At 33.6% G+C, this 18,962-nt stretch overlaps 1 protein-coding gene and 1 pseudogene across 4 annotated transcripts in view; one reads left to right on the forward strand and one right to left on the reverse strand.

Annotated features, from left to right (window-relative positions):
• The window catches only part of LOC145279696 (uncharacterized), a 615,039-nt gene that overhangs the window by 39,721 nt on the left and 556,356 nt on the right, over positions 1 to 18,962 (forward strand). The window lies entirely within an intron of this gene.
• LOC145280501 (U2 spliceosomal RNA) lies at positions 5,604 to 5,741 on the reverse strand (annotated as a pseudogene).

Here is an 18,962-nt window from a genome sequence, read left to right on the forward strand (position 1 = left end):
TGAGTTGAAATGTTCGCTAATAGACTGAAATACATGGAGTTCAATCCTTGATTGACTTATGTCAAAGACAAAAATTGTACTTGATATCTCCTTGCTAAACAATTAGCAGTACATGGAAGGGAGAGGCTTTTAACATGTCGCATTCTTGCTAGGACAAGTGCAATTTCCATGAACTAGAAACTAACATGGATCTGCAGATAATAATAATAATAACTGATACAAAAAGACCCAGAAAAGGGAACCGACATCAACTTGCTTACCTACCATGTGAAAAATCTTAACATCACAACTGAGAGAACAAATTTACTGGAATGGACCACCAGAAAATTTTTACAAGAACTAAAAATGAACCAGAGACGCTAATAAATACAACTAGAATCTTCAGCCAATTTCCTGTCAATGCAGGAAAGAATATTCTTAACAACACCTCCCCAGATGTGTCTCCGTCTTAGGATGTATTTGGCTATTGTACAAGTAGAATGCAGTTATGATCTATTAAGTTTTTTGCTTTTAGTTTTTTTTTTTTTCGGAAATATAAGATTATTTATATCTTTATATGAATGGACGAATGTATTCTATGTGATTAGAAGACTTACCAAACTGTTATGGGTTCTATCTGGATTTGACAAGAGACTGAAAGACATGAATGATGAATACCCATTCAGTCATCTCTTTCTTTCTTTTTTCTTTCTTGTTTTCTTGCAACTCTAACTTGTATTCACTACTTGTGGTGATATTTCCTTTAATATTATTTAAGAATACGTATCCATTCTGACAATCATTTGTAATATTGTGGTTTTGGAAAACGAGAAATGAGTTTTCAAGGGAACGTAAAAAATGTAGCCTTTTTATTCTGAAGACAAAAGTTTTTACATTCTAGAAAATAAAAACGTTTGAATACTTCAAATTTCAACTTTTAAATATTTAAAACATTTGAATTGTGTATTAAAAATCAGACTAACTCATGGAAACCAAAAATAAGAAAGAATAGACACAAGGTGAAATCAACACACATCTAAGGAAAAATCTTACAAGAAACCTTTTCAACCTTTTTAACGCTCACAGGGAACATGAACTGGAGCAAATACATCATGCATATTGCCAAGGATTCTGATTGCATCCTTGGCAATACCCACGATGTATTTGCTCCAATTCTTTGAGGTGCCTAATGTGTTTGTATGATATCACGGACTTGGGAAGGGATGTTTTCTTGTCCGCAAACAAAAATCTGGGAAGTAGTGGTTTTCTGGATCAAAGGTGGAGTTAGACGCAAACCGTCAGACAAGCAGGTTAGCATTCTCAGTTACTGTACAAACAACCTCGATATTGTTGGATTGCAAAGAAATTGTTGACTGTCTATTATTTACTATACTGTTATAAGTTTTCTGGAAATCGCGAATTCCTAAGTTCTGCAACTCAATACATTTACTGGTGGTTTTGGTATGTCTTCTTTTAGCTGCAGCTATTTCACTCTTATAATTATTTCTAACTTCTATATACTTTCGTCTATTTGTAATGAACTTGCAGTATGCCTGCTGCCTTTGAACAATGGCAGTTGTGCAAGTAGACATGAACCATTGGGGAGAGTGGGGTTTGCTATAAAACTTCCGTGTGGAAATATGCACTTCAATTACTGCTTTGAACTATTCAGTTGTCTAATTTGCGCACTATTCCACAGGAAGAAAAAAGATATTTCTGCATAGAGCATCTCTGATGTGATTCTCGATGGCTTTCCAGTTAGCTTTCCTATAGTAGTAGCAATGGCTTTTCAACTTGGAGTCAAGAGTTTAGGGTGGTGTCTATCATTATTACATCAGCATTCTCAAGTGGATAATGGGCATTTGTTGCACAATCCCAAGGAACTGTGGTCAGAAACAAGTCTAGAAATGAAGTTTTCTAATCCTGTAGATCTGGGAGATGGGTCGGGAACATTACTGTCTGTGTCAGGGAATGGGATATAGAAAAGTTATGCATGATGCTACCAGCTGTGTCTGTGTAATTAGAGAAACCAAGCCAATTACTGTGGTGGGCATTAAAATCAACAAATGCATGCATTTCGGCGCTTGCACCTAAGGAGAATGATGCATCTATGCTATGTGGTTAATTGGGGTACAGTTCTGGGACGAGAGAGAAAGAAAATATAAATAACTAACGCTATGTTGCAGGCTTAGTCTAAAGCACATAAAATCCTGATTGTCTGGTTCTAGTTTGGATTCCCTAGTTACGGGGAGGGTGTTATAAATATAGACACCAAATCTGTGCATGTGTCTGAGTCTTTTCTACAAAGTAGGAGATAACCAGACATGTTAAATTACGAAAGTTAAAATTTTGTAAAAAAAAAAAAAAAAATAAAGGACATCGTTTTCAAAAAAAAAAAAAAAAAGAAAAATTTCACAAATTTTCCAATAATGATTATTCAATACTATTCATACATTTTCATGTTTATTTTAATTTATCACAAAAGCTTATTTAAAAAAATGTATTGAATTATCTCCCTCTGTTTTGTGTGGAAGTCTTAAAAAATGAAGACAAAACAGCATAAGTGACAAACTTTTCAGTTAAAAAATATTTGCAATGACCACACTTGTTCAGTTTCTTTTACAACCGCCATCAGCGAACATGGACGACTCGCCCAAACTATGGCTACCAAGAGAACAGGCCAATGAACATGAGAGCATGACGTCATTACCAGATCAACATGTAGGTAAAGGCACGAAGGTGCCTAAAGCTTCCGGTGTTCAACCACGTGGCCATAAAAAATATTTTTCGTTGCCTTATATTTGTGGCTGTTATAATTATGTTTTTTATTCGCCTTAAGAGAAAAAAACAAAAAAAACAAAACAATTCTCCATTTGAATAATTATATAATTGCACATATCCAAAGTAGCTATATGCAAGAGAGCTATATGCCCAGTCCGTTAAATTCAAAGTAGCTGATCAGCGGCTTGGTTCCCACCAGTTTTGGCAAATAACAAATAGGATCCTGAACAGAAGTGTGCGTTCTATCCCAACCATTATCAACGGACCAGAGGTCATCTCGTCAGCTTCAGACAAGGTCAAACTATTTGCCAAGAACTTTGCAGCTAATTCTACCCTATGCGACGAAGGCCATCAACTTCCCATATTTCCTCCTATAACACAGAACACGCTAGGTAACATACAAATATCTGTGCATGAGGTCGCCAAGCTAATAAAGAACCTAGATTCCAGTAAAGCTACTGGACCTGATGGCATCCCAATTATAGTGTTAAAAAAGCTTCAACCAGAACTTGCTCCCATACTTACGAAACTGTTTAAATGTTGCGTTAAGGATAGGTGCTTTCAAACACCCTGGAAAACCTCTTCAGTATGCCTTGTATTTAAGAACTCAGATGATAAGTCATCTCCCTCTCAGTACAGACCAATAAGTCTCCTGTGTGTCATAAGTAAGTTGCTGGAATCCATATTAAATAGAGAAATAGTCAACCATCTCAGCAGAAATAACATTCTTAGTGACACGCAATATGGTTTCCATTCTGCAAGATCTACTGCAGATGTGCTAACAGTTATATCTCATAGGATTAGTGAATCTCTTGACAACGGCTTCTTTTCCAGGGCAATTGCTCTTGACATATCAAAGGCCTTCGACAAGGTATGGCATAAAGGCCTACTTCACAAGATCTCCAGCTACGGTATAACTGGAAATTTTTTCTCTATCATTAAATCATTTCTCTCTGATAGGCTCATAAGAGCAGTGGTTGATGGACAAAAATCAGAGGCCTGCAGTATTAATGCTGGAGTTCCTCAAGGGTCCATCCTGGGCCCAACTTTCTTCCTGATCTACATCAATGATCTCCCTAAACACATACTTAAATCATTCGTTGACATCTATGCTGATGACACGACCATCCACAGCAACACATCAAAGGCTGTAAATGACAAAGCTCTCTCTGATTTTCTCTCCTTTGATCTCGAAAGAGTGGTTCAGTAGGGGAAGACGTGGCTGGTTACCTTTAATGCATCTAAAACCAAGCTCCTATCCTTACATCATCAACGCTCTGATCCCTATCTGGCATCAATTGAAATGGATGGCTCTCGTCTAGGAGAAGCTCCATGTTTTGACAAGCTTCTGGGCTTGACCTTTACTCCTGATCTGAAATGGAACACGTACATCAAGTCTGTTGCCAAGGTCGCTGGAAAAATGGTGGGATCCTTCTACCGCTCCAGCAGATATCTCACTAATGATGCAATTCTCTATCTATATAAAAACCAAATACGTCCAAGGATGGAATCTTTTACAAAAAACACCCGTCTAGCTGAATCCACTGTCAAAAACCTTCCCCATTCTTTATCTGTGCCTAAATCAAAACGTAGATTCCATGAACAAAGCTTCTTTCTTAGAACTGCACACCTGTTGAACTCTGTTCCATCTGCCTGCTTCCTTCCTGACTACAACTTGGATGTCTTCAAGTCCTATGTAAACAAATTCCTGATGAATCGCCTCCTTAAGTAGACACTCTAAATATCCACACTAACGTAATGTACTTACAATAACCCTTATCCCTGAGTGGCTTCCGGGCCTTGATAAGTGATGACCACCTTGTAAAAAAAAAACAAAACATTGGGATAATTTTGATCGAACAAAATATAACAGTAAGTGGATTGTTTTTGAATTTTTATATCTATCGAAGGAAATCGAATATTCCATTTTGTTTATTTTTTAAACTGCAAAACAAACAATAAGAATATTTTTTTCAGTTCTTTTAATAATAAATGAGACTTTTCATTGAGTATTTCCAAACATTTTAAAGTTAGAAGCATTTTCACGACAGATTTTTGTTTTATTTATTTATTTATTAAAAAAAAAAAACTAAAAAGATCGTTGAATTCAGTATTTTAGCCCTGGGCGTAATTTATTTCTTTGAAATATATTTAAAATTTAAAAGTCTTTATTTGTTTTATAACATTTTATCTGTAAATAATTTACGTGACTGAAATGGGAACTGAAATAGGAAATTCTGTCCAGAGACATAAGAACACAAATTCATCTTTAAATTTCAGTAGCTAATCAGTTTTAATGAAAGTTTTGATATGAACTAAAAATAAAGAGTATATTAAATTTTAGTTAACATATTTTCTTGTATTTTTTCTTATAAATAAACGCTGTACGTACCGTGCTGAAATAATAACGTTATTTAGAAAGCCATTCTTAACAGGCTTTAAAATTATGTAATTTTCCATAGATAATATTTATATTTTGTATTGAATAAAGTTCAGTTTCATTATTAATCGAATTGGGTTTCTTTCTATTCTTTTTTAACATGTTTTAATGCTCTTTTTAACAAGGCCGATAGCCATTAGTCACGTGCTCTCGTGTAATGAATGAATGCGTGAATGTAGGATTGACATGAAATTCTTAAAGATAAACTAAAATGACCGAAAAAGTGGCTGAAATTACTTAAATGAATAAAAAGTAAATAACTTAGAATAACTTTAATGAACTTAAGGATGAATTGAATGATCTTAAGAATGACTTGAATGCTTAAAAAATAACTGGAATCCTTCAAAAACAACTTGAATGATTTAGAGAATGACTTGAATGGCTTTGAGACTGACTGGTTTAAAGTGGGTGATCATTTTACAATAAATTAATACAGGAAAGTGATCCCCCACTTTATATCACAAAGTTACAAACATGAGTACAGCATGTAGTAAGAACAGATACTACACTTTGATCTTGGCCAAAAGGCCAAGAAAAGGGTATTTATTTGCTCCCCCACCGAACAAATTAGGCACAAGGCCGATTTTTAATGTGAGGAGTGAAGGGGAAATGGGGACCCCCCCCCGAGGAGTAGGGGAGCTGGATAGTGACAATTGGTATGAAGGGTTGCCCCTACATTGACCAAGGTCTTAGTGGGGTTGCCCCCACATATGGTCTTTGCTTGCAATATCTGCCGGAACAGATGCTACACTTTGTTCTTGGCCAAAAGGCCAAGAAAAGCTTAAAACGTTAAGAACAGCATCTATTAACAACAGACCTTTGATCTTAACCAAAAAGGCCAAGCACAAAAGTGTTACGGACAGACCGACCGACCGACCGACCAACCGACCGACGGAGTGACTTATAGAGTCGCTTGCACGCAGCTAAAAATACCGTCATATAGTATCGACAGTAGTTCGACAAATCTTACCTACATTGCCTGCAGGCATTTTTCAGTTAACAAGCCTTCTATATCTCAGTAGCCGTGCCCAAACCCACTTCTACATTTCTGATGGTATTTCGGACCCCACCCTTGCTATAACAGTCCGCGAGCTTTCAGTCTCCTAGAACATATTCACATATTTAACCCTTTTTCATTCACACCGCTTACGATCTTCTCACCCCTTCCTTTCGCAGATACGACACGTGTTCCTTTTTTCCTTCCAGCTGCCCCCTTTCACTCTGTAAACAATCTTTTCGAATTTCCCCAACATGTGTGTGTATGCGTGTATGTATCCATGTATATGTGCGTGTGTGTGCGCGCGCTGATAACGCAGTTAACTAGATAGAATCGTACAACAAGAAGGAATCATAAAAATGTTCGCTCCCTTCGTCGCTGTCGAAACAAGCTTGGAAACATTGGCTATCAAAGGAACCACAAGAGGGAGGAGGGGACCACCTGCCGATAGATTTCTGTCACCTGGGAGGAAAAAAAACAAAAAAACAAAAAGAAAAAAAAAAAAAGAAAAGAAAAAGCAAGAAAAAAGGAAACCAGAAAGAAGCAACGTCAAAAGTAGCCATTTTCCTATACTCCATCCCACCTGCAAACCTCGACTACTCTCAGATTCGTTATCTCTTCCCTAGCGCCGGTTGAAATTCGAAATGCAATAAACATGGCTGAATCCCATCGGACATGACACAATTGACTCACGTAATATAATATTAAGACGAACGTAAAACCTATCAAAATCGCCTGATTAGTCATTCATTATTTTCAGCTCCATATTGAAAATTAAAAGAAAATCAGAAGTATGTTCGCCCGGTAGACAGATTTCTGACTTTTTAAAAATATTCATCAGAAAAATACAAATCTAACACGCATGAATAAACAGTCCATTTTTGACGGGTATTACGCTAATTCTAAGATGGTATTAGATGAGTCAATTATGTCATGTCCGATGAAATTTCGCCAGATTTGATGACTTTTCTTCCTTTCATCAATCAATATCTGTTTTGCATTCGATATGTTTAAGTTGAAAATCTTTATTAATTTTGCAGAGTTTAACATAATAATCATCGCATCAAAACAACATAGGGTGATTGTACTCTCAATACCTCAATTGAAACGTTAGAACGAATATGCTTCGAATTACATCTCTTTATTTCTTTGTTGAATATGTTGCACTGAATCAAATAGCAAGGACACACGAACATTCACATGCTTCATCTATTCGCCGTTGGCAAGATTCTTTTGTTTTCATTTTCATTTCATTCCCATTTGTATTTTCTTTCAATTTATCATAAGAAAATATTGACATTTTTGCAAAGACAGTGTTTTTCAATTAAAATGTATAGGACATCTTAAACATTTTAACACTGAAATAAATAGGGTTCGGAATAATACACACACATACAATACAAGATTACCCTTCCACGTCGCCTTATCATGCATAATTCAGAATCAAGTACAACAATACAACATTTACAAATAAACATAACTGCCCCTTCTCTGAAGTTAGAGAAATTCTTGTCAGCAAAACACCAATAATATACCACGAAACCAACGCCAAGAAGTTAAAAATATATGAAGCTATATACACTAAAGTCCAAAAAGCTGCCCTTAATCAAATCACATTCCAATACAGCGAAAATACACTAAAATGTCTGTCGTAACTCCCCGCCCCTACATGACCTAGTCCTGACACAGAACCGGGCACCCCTCTCTCCCACATTGTGTACTCACAGCTTGCACACATTTCCTGCTGCTACTGTATATTAAAAACCTCCCAACCCTCTTCGCACTAATACTCACACAGCCCCCCTGAAGACGTCTTTTTCGAAAGACGAAAAGCAACACCGCAGCCAACTTTGAACTACACAAGGAACTTATATAAATTCTTTCGATCGACACACTTAAAAAGTCATTAGTAAAATTGAAAAAACTACAAAAAGATCTAATCAAACGGAAGCTTTCTGTTGTCTTTACCAACGTTTGCCTGAAAGAATGCGGCCTAAATGCACATACACTGTCTATCCATCCATCTATCTATATAAATAAATAAATGTAAATATAAATATATATAAATAAATATATATAAATATATGTATATATATATATATATAAATAAATATATATAAATATATGTACATATACATATAAATATATATATAAATATATATATAAATATACATATATAGATATACATATATAAATATACATATATATATATATATATATATAAATAAATAAATATATATATATAAATATATAACTACTTCATTTACTCACATAAAATTAATATACGAAAGTATAAATTCATGCGTACACTTTAAGTATTTACTTAAAAAGTGCTCAATACGTAGGTAGAGCCAGTTAGTAAGTTATAAAATATATATGGCGATTAAGCTATATATATATATATATATATATATATATATATATATATATATATATATATATATATATACTAGCAAAGATACCCGCGCATCGCACGGGACTTTTCTGCATACTCAGGTACGCGATTTGTGGGCACCTTTCCAGTAAATTTCAACTCGATGCTTAAATCTTATCTAACACATTGAATACTGAAAACATACCACAATCAGATCATATCAGTTTTTCATCATATCCTTTTGTAGAACTTTTCATTGAAGAGCCTCGTGGTAAACTACATTTCTGCTTCTTTAATTTGGAGCCAGAATGTAGTTTTTTTGAACTTCCTGTTCGGCTGATGGAGACGTAGAACATACCGTGACTGAAGCAGTCTGATGTCAGGTCTACGCCAATGATTTTAAACGTCTGACCTTGACTTTTATTTATGCTTATTGCAAAACACACCTTCGCAGGAAACATTTCTAAATAGTAAAACGCCTCAACAAACTCCGGCCGCCGCTGATACCCCCCCCCCACAATATAAACAAAATGTTTTTTGGGGAGGAGTCAACGTGTGAGTGCTCATATTAGGTTAAATTATCATAGAAAAATGATCCCCCACTTTATTGAAACTAACATTTCTTCAAAAAGTTCCAAGGGCCCAGGAGTTCATACCATGCAAACGGCAAATTTGCGACGGGTTTGATTATCAGATTTGGTATCAGAAAAAAATCGGTCTGTGTCAAAAAACAAAAATAAATGTGTTTTTTTCTTTAATCATAAAAATAATTATTTGTCCAATCATCAGAAAGTGAAAGGAGGCCTGGGGTCATTTTCTTTTTTTTTTTTTTTTTTGCTCGTTTGACTCTTTTTGGTGTGTTTAGTAAATGCACGTGCGGCCATCTTGCTTGCCAAACTGTAGTGACTACGTTGGATACTAAGTGTTCAAATATGAATAACTACCCGTTTGCGCAAGAAATAAATGCAATATTCGTTCTCAGCGTCTCCCAAAACCTATTAAAATCGATAATTCAAAGGTGAATGCCGGGGGGTCGGTAAACTAAAAAAAAAATACCGATTTACTGTAATTATTATACCATAGCGATGTATATGATGTCATACATGGCAAAAAAATTATATTTTATATTAAATCTATATAATTATAAAACCCAAATTACCTTGTAACGGGTATTGTAACCCAACATCCGGTTTACGACTTCCAGTTGCGTATGCGTACATAAACATAAACCCATAATAGCGTAAACAAATAAACATAAATCGCTACTTTTGCAGAATTTGACCTACGTACTAAAATATTAACACTATTATTTAGAAATTATTATTTCACATGGGAAATGTGGGGATGTTTTGCAACTATTATGTATTACAACTATACTGTCATAATTTTCTTACAAATAATTCAACTTTAACCCGTTGGCAACATATTGTTTTAGTGTGTACGTTTTCAGCGTCCCAATTTTTTTTCCCGCGTTTAAATTATCCAAATAGAAGATTGTTAATACTTTCTGCATTTTTTTACATCGTTCATTTCCGTATTACGTTTAAGTTATTTTAACGCAATTTTCTTACAAATAAATCTACATTAACCCATTGACAACCATAAGAGCATTTTACAACGTATTGTTTTACTGTGTATGTTTTCAGTGTCCCAATTGTTTTTCTTTTTCGCGTTTAAATTAAAAGATATATCCAAATGTATATTTAACTTTAAGTATTATGCTATCTGTTCAGTGAACATTTTCCTATAAGTATGGCAAACAAACCACTTATAGTTCAATGGATGTAACTTTTTTTTATTATCAAAAATAAACAATTATAAACAGAACGATTGATTATATCGACGTAAAACTACTAAATACAGTGAAAGACACGGATAACTCAACAATAACAAATAAAAAAAAGTTTGGTACTAATGCAGAGAGTGATCCAGACGTAACTCCGGAACATGACGTCAACAGCCGGAGTAAGCCGAGCGTCACCGAGAAAATTAAGCCGTCTGACGTAGCATAAAGCTGAACCAATGACAATGTAGCGCGATGGTTTTCAACGGGACGCGCGTCGCACGAGTTGAAAATTCAAAGCAGTAGACGACAATTTGGAAGAGGAAGAAAATAAAACAAATTAGTAAAAAAAAAAAGAAAAGAAAAAAGCACACCATTTCGTACTTTAACATCAGAAAAAAAGCATGAATTTTACAGCCTTAAGTGAGCAGCTGAAAACACCAACTTTTGTCAAGAAAAAAATTTACTGGCACGGACGAAAACTTGTGCATCATGTGGACAAGAAAAGGTAAGCGATGGCTATGCCTGAAGGTGTCAGGCTACCACATGCCGAACCTTTACATCATCCTTTTGCCAAGTCTAGGCTAACAATTGCCATTGTGGGCGTTTGAGCGTGCAACACAGAAAGACCTCCAGCGCGAATGCGGAATACGATTTACGCACACACACCATTAATAAAACAACGGTCTGAGGAAACAACAAAAATATCTGTTTTAATATGAAAAAAAAAAAAAAGAAAAAATCTATCCCACCCAGTTTTGTTTCAACTTTTCTAGTTTTCAGGTTTTTCCTTGAGAAAAAATAAAAATAAATAAAAATAACACCCCAAAATACAGATAAATTTTTTTTCAATTTTTCTTGAAAAACAAAAAACTTTACAAAAAAAAAGTGTTTATTTGACTTACCTTTGAACCTTTTCTCGAACAAAAAAATCGGTCGATGTCAAGTTTCTTTCCAACTCCTCAAAAAACATTTTTATATGTTTTCGGTGGTGCTGAAAACGAATATCACATTTACATTTAGGGCAGATAAGTAGTTTTCATGATATGAAGAAATTATTTTCAAAAAGTGGAGGATCACTTTCCTATATAAATTTAACGTAAAATGAGCACCCACTTTCTGGCCATCTAGTAATTTCTTCATATCAAAACAAATTTAACTGATATTCGTTTTCAACATCTCCGAAAACCGGCGCTGTTTTTTTTTTTTTTTTTTTTTTTTTTTTTTTTGCTAAGATTCGTTGATTTTTTCATCTCATAATTTAGGACGCTAAATATGCTGTCAGTAAGTTTACAAAAACATATTTTTTATTTATTTTTGCTTTTTTTTTCATTATACAACTTGTATAGTTGTTAACAGGTGCTTCAGCAGTTAAATATTTTACAAAACTTCTGTTCTCATTAGGGGCTGTGCAGTGGAGCCACTGGAGCCCCTAATGTAAACAGAATTTATGTGAAATATTAAACGATTCTGCTTTAATGGTTTAATGGTTAATGTCGGCACGTTACTTACGGAAAAACGGTTAATTAAACTACAGAAGCACCTCTTAAAAACTATATAAGTTCTATCATTGAATATCCATCTAAAACAAAAACAAAACAAAAAAAAGCGCCCGTGTAAGCTTACTGACGGCATTATTAGCGTCCTAACTTATAAAATGAACGAATCTCTTAGTACAAAAAAACAAAAAACCAGCGCCGGTTTTCGGGGGTGCTAAAAACGAATATCACAGTTAAATTTGTTTTATGATATGAATAAATTATTAGGTGGCCGGAAAGTGGGCGCTCATTTTACGTTAAATTTATATAGGATAGTGATCCCCCACTTTTGGAAAAAGTAATTTCTTCATATGCCCCAAATTTAAATGTGATATTCATTTTCAGCACCACAGAAAACCTATAAAAGTTGTCATTTTAAAGTTTTTTGAGGAGTTGGAAAGAAACTTGACATTGATAAAAAATCTTTAACATTATTTATTTAAAAAATATATATAGCAAAAACAAAACAAAGCAAAAAAAAATATTATAAAAGTTTTCTTTACAGGTAATAAAATTAAAAATTTAAGGTAGGTTTTCTTTTCTTGTTATGCTTTCATCGGCGACGCTCGGCTTAATTTCCTCAGTGACGCTCGGTTTACTCCGGCTGTTGACGTCATGTTCCGGAGAAAGACGGGTGAACTCTGAGTTATGTCTGGATCACTCTCTGCATGAGTACGAAAAGTTTACTTAAAAAATAAGAATAAGCAAAAAAAAAAAAAAAATTACCTCCGAATTAAAAATAAAAATAATAATTCAGCTTAGAAGAATATTTCGAAATGAAAACAAATCTATTATAGAAAATATTTAACGTGCTCAAAGAATTAAACGATCACAGTTATTCCCCTTGGTTTTCTGGTTTGAAAATTAAAAGGTTTCAGATTTATGATAATAAGTAAAGTTAAGTTAAATAAAATATAAATTAAAATGAAAATAAACTAAATAATTACATTTTAAATTATATTTTAAAATAGTACAGTATTAATGAGGCTATTATGTCGAATAAGTAATATAATCGAGCTAATTATTTAAAATGATTTAATTTAATGTGATATGCTAATAACCATAACTCAGTCGATTTATATGTGATGTGAAGAATACTATGTGTAGAAGTTGTGCATAAAGTTAATGTCTCATTTGACAGATTTTCAAGATTTTTTTTTAATTGGATTTTCAAGATTTTTTAATTGGATTTTCAAGATTTTTTTATTAAGCAATAAAATACATAATCTCATTTGACAGAAGCATCCTACAATGGCCATTAATATTTCTGGACCGGGAAAGGTGTATACACAATATAGACACGTTATATTTCTTTGATCATAGAGAGTTGTACATACACACGAGCGCTACTACTTTATTTATGAATTTTATTGAGGTTTAGGCTACTAATAGTTTCGCGAACAACCGGAGTCTGCAGAAAAAATATTGGAGTTAAATCTGATTCATCGCTCTTCATCAATTACCCCCCCCCTTTTTCATCTCTCTTTTTCTTTCGTCCTGGCTCTTACTTTATTCATGACTGACCACCCAAGACTTTAAATGAAATTCATTGCTAAGGTCGTTGAAAAAATAGTTGGATCATTCTATGTTCTAGAAAGTATCTCAACTCCAACGCAATTTTCAACCCTTGTGAAAGTCAATTAAAGAGTTTTCCTTTCTTTCTCCGTGTACATAAAATTAAAAGGAACTTCTGTGAACAAATTTTCTTTCCAAGAATATTTCATCCGTTGGATGCAAGTCTAATGTTAACACATTCTTGTCGAACTGTACACTTAAATACTCAAAGGTTAACCATTTACCAATCGTTTTAAATTTACTAATCCTCCATGGCCTTTGGATCTTGACAAACGGTGACGCATTACTAAAAAAAAAAAACTTGTATGAACACAAGAAATGAGAAATATAATGCAGAGAGCATATGTTTGTTGTTAGAAAGTTAAGGTCAATAGGGTGTGTCTAGAAAGATAATTGATGGTGAGAACAATGGTTTCAGAAATAAAACGTGTTCTTGCAAATTCAGTATCTTTTACTTTTGAACATATGTATAATCAATATATATATATATATATATATATATATATATATATATATATATATAAGGGCTCCTTTAGTCTTTGACAGACTATGGATACCCACGAAGGGGTGCCTGCGCGTGAAATTTTTGTGGCAAAAAGTACACAATCTTCAACCACACTTCTTCTGAGTTGACATTGTTAAATACCAGTGGCAAGTGAAGTGTGTACAAGACGACTGTAAACAAATGCCGAGATAAGCAGAGAGCACATACAGCGCCTACTAACCAGGCTCAACGTTGGTTAACTTCGGAGATCTGACGAAAACCAGTGTGCCAACGTGATTATATATATATATATATATATATATATATATATATATATATATATATATATATATATATATATATATATACTAACAAAATACCCATCGTTGACTGGATTCAAAAACAGCCTACAGAAAATGGACAGTGATTTATGAAAGTATGATAGGTTATGAAAAGGAAGGGTTGTAAAGAGATAGCTTCGAATTTGGGGGGTATCAAAACCAAAGCAAAATATGATGGAAGTAAAAAATAAAATAGATAAACCCCATAATTTATTATACCATACCTTTTCACACTGAAACACTTATCACAATATTTTGTGGATCTATATTAAAAAACCTTGTTAAACTTTGTGACATATTTCCATTCTATGGAGGTCAGACGCGAACGAACGCCCCATAATTTTATTATACCATATTTCTTCAAACTGAAATATAATTATCAAAGTATACTTACGCAGATACATATGAAAAGTCATTATTAAAGTCTGTGCCTATTTCCATTCTATGGAGGCCTGGCGCGAACGCAGACCCAACAATTTTATTATACCATCTCTATTTAAGTTAAAACATACTTATCAAAGTATTATTATGTACATCTATATCAAAAACACTTGTAAACGTTTTTTTTTTTAAATTTTTTATTTCCATACTTTGTGGACCAGGCGCGTAGGCAGACCCCACAACTTTAATGAATCATCACTATGCCAGATCAAACATACCCATTCCTGTGTCTCGATACATCTTCTATCATTATATGTGATCAGTTTTCTATAATAGTCAACCATATAGGAGCCTATTCGTGACCAGAAACCCACGCAGACGTTCAGCTTTATATTATAGATAAGCCTGACGAATTCTTACGATAATAAAACGCGGAATATTCTGTGTAGCTTAATCGCCATATATATTTTCATAATATATATATATATATATATATATATATATATATATGGTGTGACAGAGCAATTGTAATATCAATTAAAACAATAAAGAAAGTTGCTCTGCCCCCCCTGTAATGATTAAAATAGGATAAAAATCCGACGATATGAAAACAAATACATATTTACATACAATATATGCTAAAAAACATTATTCGGTGTCTAAATTATTTTCCTGGATAATTATTTTACATAAGTGTGGAGAAATATTTAAAAAAATCCTTTCGTTTGTTCGAGAAATTTAGAGTAATGGGAAATGAAGGCGGATTCCATCAAACGACGTCTAGATTTATTATGTATTGTTTTTAGGGTTGTTGCAGTTTAAAAATCAAAATGATGGCCATGCTCCATAATATGGGACGCAGTCTCAACAAGAGAATACACGCACACAAAAGGGACATAAAAATAAACACCACCCTAAACGCCATTTTTTTCTATATTATGGAGCATGACCACCATTTTGATTTTGAAACAGTAACAATCATAAAACAATACATAACAAATCTACACGTATAATGGAGTCCACCTTTATCTCCCACTCCTCTAATACAGGGTGATCCCAAAAAACAAAAGCTAAATGGGGGCAATCTAGAACATATTCTGTAGAATGGAGAAAAAAAGGCCAAAGACCCTAGTGTTTTGATGTGATGTTTTGCATATAATAAACTAGTTATGACCAAAGTTTCATTTCATTCAGACAAAACGCTTAGAAACGAGGTCTAATTAGAGTTATATAATTATTCAGTGACACGTGTTTCGTCGTCCACCACTCATCAGAGTGGCTAAATCTCACTAGATTCAGCCACTCTGATGAGTCGTAGACGACGAAACACGTATCAGTGGATGTTATTTTAATAATAATAATAATAATAATAATAATAATAATAATAATAATAATAATAATTATATATATATATATATATATATATATATATATATATATATATGTACACACATATACATGTATGATGATTGCAACGTTTGTCAGACGAGTGCCACTCCCTCAGACACTATGAGCCCAAAAATGACTTTTTTTTTTAGTCCTTATCGAGACGTGATTATCTCACGTCGGACATTTTTTGTTCAAAAGTAACACTCGACATTACTTGTTTTTTTTTCACTAAATAAACTCTTTAAAATAAGTTGAACCACCAAACACTTTCACAGCTAGCTAGAAAACGAACATTTAACAAAATCAATTTAATTTTTTTTAAAACAAGTAAACAAGTAAAAATAATAATAAAAAATATTATGGGATGTGTATTCTCTTTTAAAGACAATATTTTCTTCAAGAACGGTGATGAAATGGGTTTTAAATCTATATTTATTCAATAAGGGGCGATTTTTCCTATCTAGCAGAAAGGGACGAGTTTTCCGGGTACGAGTTTTCCGGGTACGAGTTTTCCTAAATTCGTTTTTGCAATGAAAGAATCACACACACTGTTTAAAACATCCAATGGCAAATGATTATAGTCCCACAACTGATTATAGTATAGTAGCGTGTATATATATATATATATATATATATATATATATATATATATATATATATATATATATATATATATATACACTAGCTGTACCCTGCCACGCGTTGCAGTGGCTCAATTTGGTGTAATGGAAAAATTTAATAAAAAGAGAAAATGCATGTTTCTTATATTAGTACAGCAATCCACTGCAAAAAGTGAAAAAGAAGGCGAAAATGAAAAAAAAAAAAAATGGTACTCTTGCAGAATTTGATCTGGATCCTCGGAGTTTCTGGCAATCATTCATGGTTTGGACTTGACCAACAATCAGTGGATGAAGCCGAACGTAGCAAAAATGTTGAAACGCTAAATGTTTTTTTTTTTGTTGTTTTACAAAAATGTGAGTTAGTAATTAATATTTGGTTGATGGTGGGGGGAGGGGGGGTTACTATACACAGATTCGAAAAAGTTGTCCAAAAACAAATAAATGAAAGCAAAGGTAAGGTAAGTTACGTTTCTACCTAATTGGATAATTGTTTAGTGTTTTTATGTAATGTAAAATGCTTAATTGGCTCAAAAACAGAAATGGTCGCGGACTCTGTTGAATATGTTAAGTTTGGGAAAGTAAGTTGAAAACTAAAAACTATACAAAACAGTGTCTGAAACTCACCGAATACATGTTACCATGACATAGGCTGGCATAATCGGTGGGTTTCTGACAGTATTTTGTATAGTTTTTTTTAGTTTTAACTCACTTTCTCTAACTTAAAGTAATCAACAGTGTCCACCACCATTTGTAGCTTTCAAATACCCCGATAAACACTGTTTTTTCGAGCCGACTAAACGTTACATTAAATGAAAAGGGGTTGTATTACTAAACACAGATACAAAGAAGTTGTCAAAAAATAAATATATAACAAATAAATGTTATCAAAGGCAAGAAAAGTACATGTTCTACCAAACTGGATAAGATTTTAGTGTTTTTATGTAATGTATAATCGGTTCAAAAACATTCAATGTTTATCGGTATATCTGAAAAATACAAATGGCGGCAGACTATCGAACACGTTAAGTTTGGGGAAATTTTGGGAAAATGAGTTTAAACTAAAAAACTATACAAAATACTGTTAGGAACTCACTCAATATATGTTACCATGACGTAAGCTGGCATATAATCGGTGGTTTTAAACTTTTGCTCGATACAGGTGACGACTTTTAAAAGTCCCTTTTAGTGATTACCTGGTTTGAGGATATTTGTACAACTAAACGGCAAATCTGCTCAAAAAAATCCGGTATTATTTTACTTTAAGGCCCGTTTCACGTTCATATATAACGAAATATTTTATTGTAGATTTCGGTGTGCTAAAAACGAATCTGCAAACCGTTTCCGTAGCAAAAAGAAAGTTTTCATGATATTCATGTAATTACTTTTTCGAAAAGTGGGTGATCACTTTTCAATGTAAATTTAACTTAGAATGAGCACCCACTTTCTGGCCACCTGAGAGAGGGGCATTTTTCTGTGTTTCTTGGCTAAAAAGTTTTTTGTTTGATTTCTTTTGCATGGTAATAACCCCTGAACTCTGGGACTATTTTCCATTTCACAGCCGTAGCCTTCGTTTGCGCTATGCGTGAGCATAAACGAAAGCTGTTTAGCCAATAAACATGGGAAAAAATCCCCCTCTCTCAGGTGGCTAGAAAGTGGGTGCTCATTTTAAGTTAAATTTACATCGAAAAGTGATCGCCACTTTTTTGAAAAAGTAATTTCTTCATATCATAAAAACTATTTTTTTGCGACGGAAACGGTTTGCAGATTCGTTTTTAGCACACCAAAATCTACAAATTTTTTTTTGTTATTTACGAACGTGAGACGCACGGCCCTTAATGGAAAATTAGATCAAAAATCTGGGGGAAAATAGTTTTCAATAAAAACAGCAAATGAATTCGATAGAAAAAAAATGGATGCTATTTTTTTTCTTTTTTCTGTGTGTTTCTTGGCTAAAAAGTTTTTTGTTTGATTTCTTTTGCATGGTATTAACCCCTGAACTCTGGGACTATTTTCCATTTCACAGACGTAGCCTTTGTTTATGCTATGTGTGAGCATAAACGAAAACTGTTAAATATGCATTCGCGTATGAAACTGCCTTGTCAAAAAACCTTTAAGCCAATAAACACGAAAATAAATGCCCCTTCCTTAGGTGGCCAGAAAGTGGGTGCTCATTTTAAGTTAAATTTACATGGAAAAGTGATCACCCACTTTTCGAAAAAAAAATTTCTTCAGATCATGAACACTATTTTGGTACTCCTTGGACGTTGAGTTCCATGGCGA

This window comes from Euprymna scolopes, chromosome 7 (assembly GCF_053919585.1).
Source record: "Euprymna scolopes isolate OS-2025 chromosome 7, ASM5391958v1, whole genome shotgun sequence".
NCBI lineage: Eukaryota > Metazoa > Mollusca > Cephalopoda > Sepiida > Sepiolidae > Euprymna > Euprymna scolopes.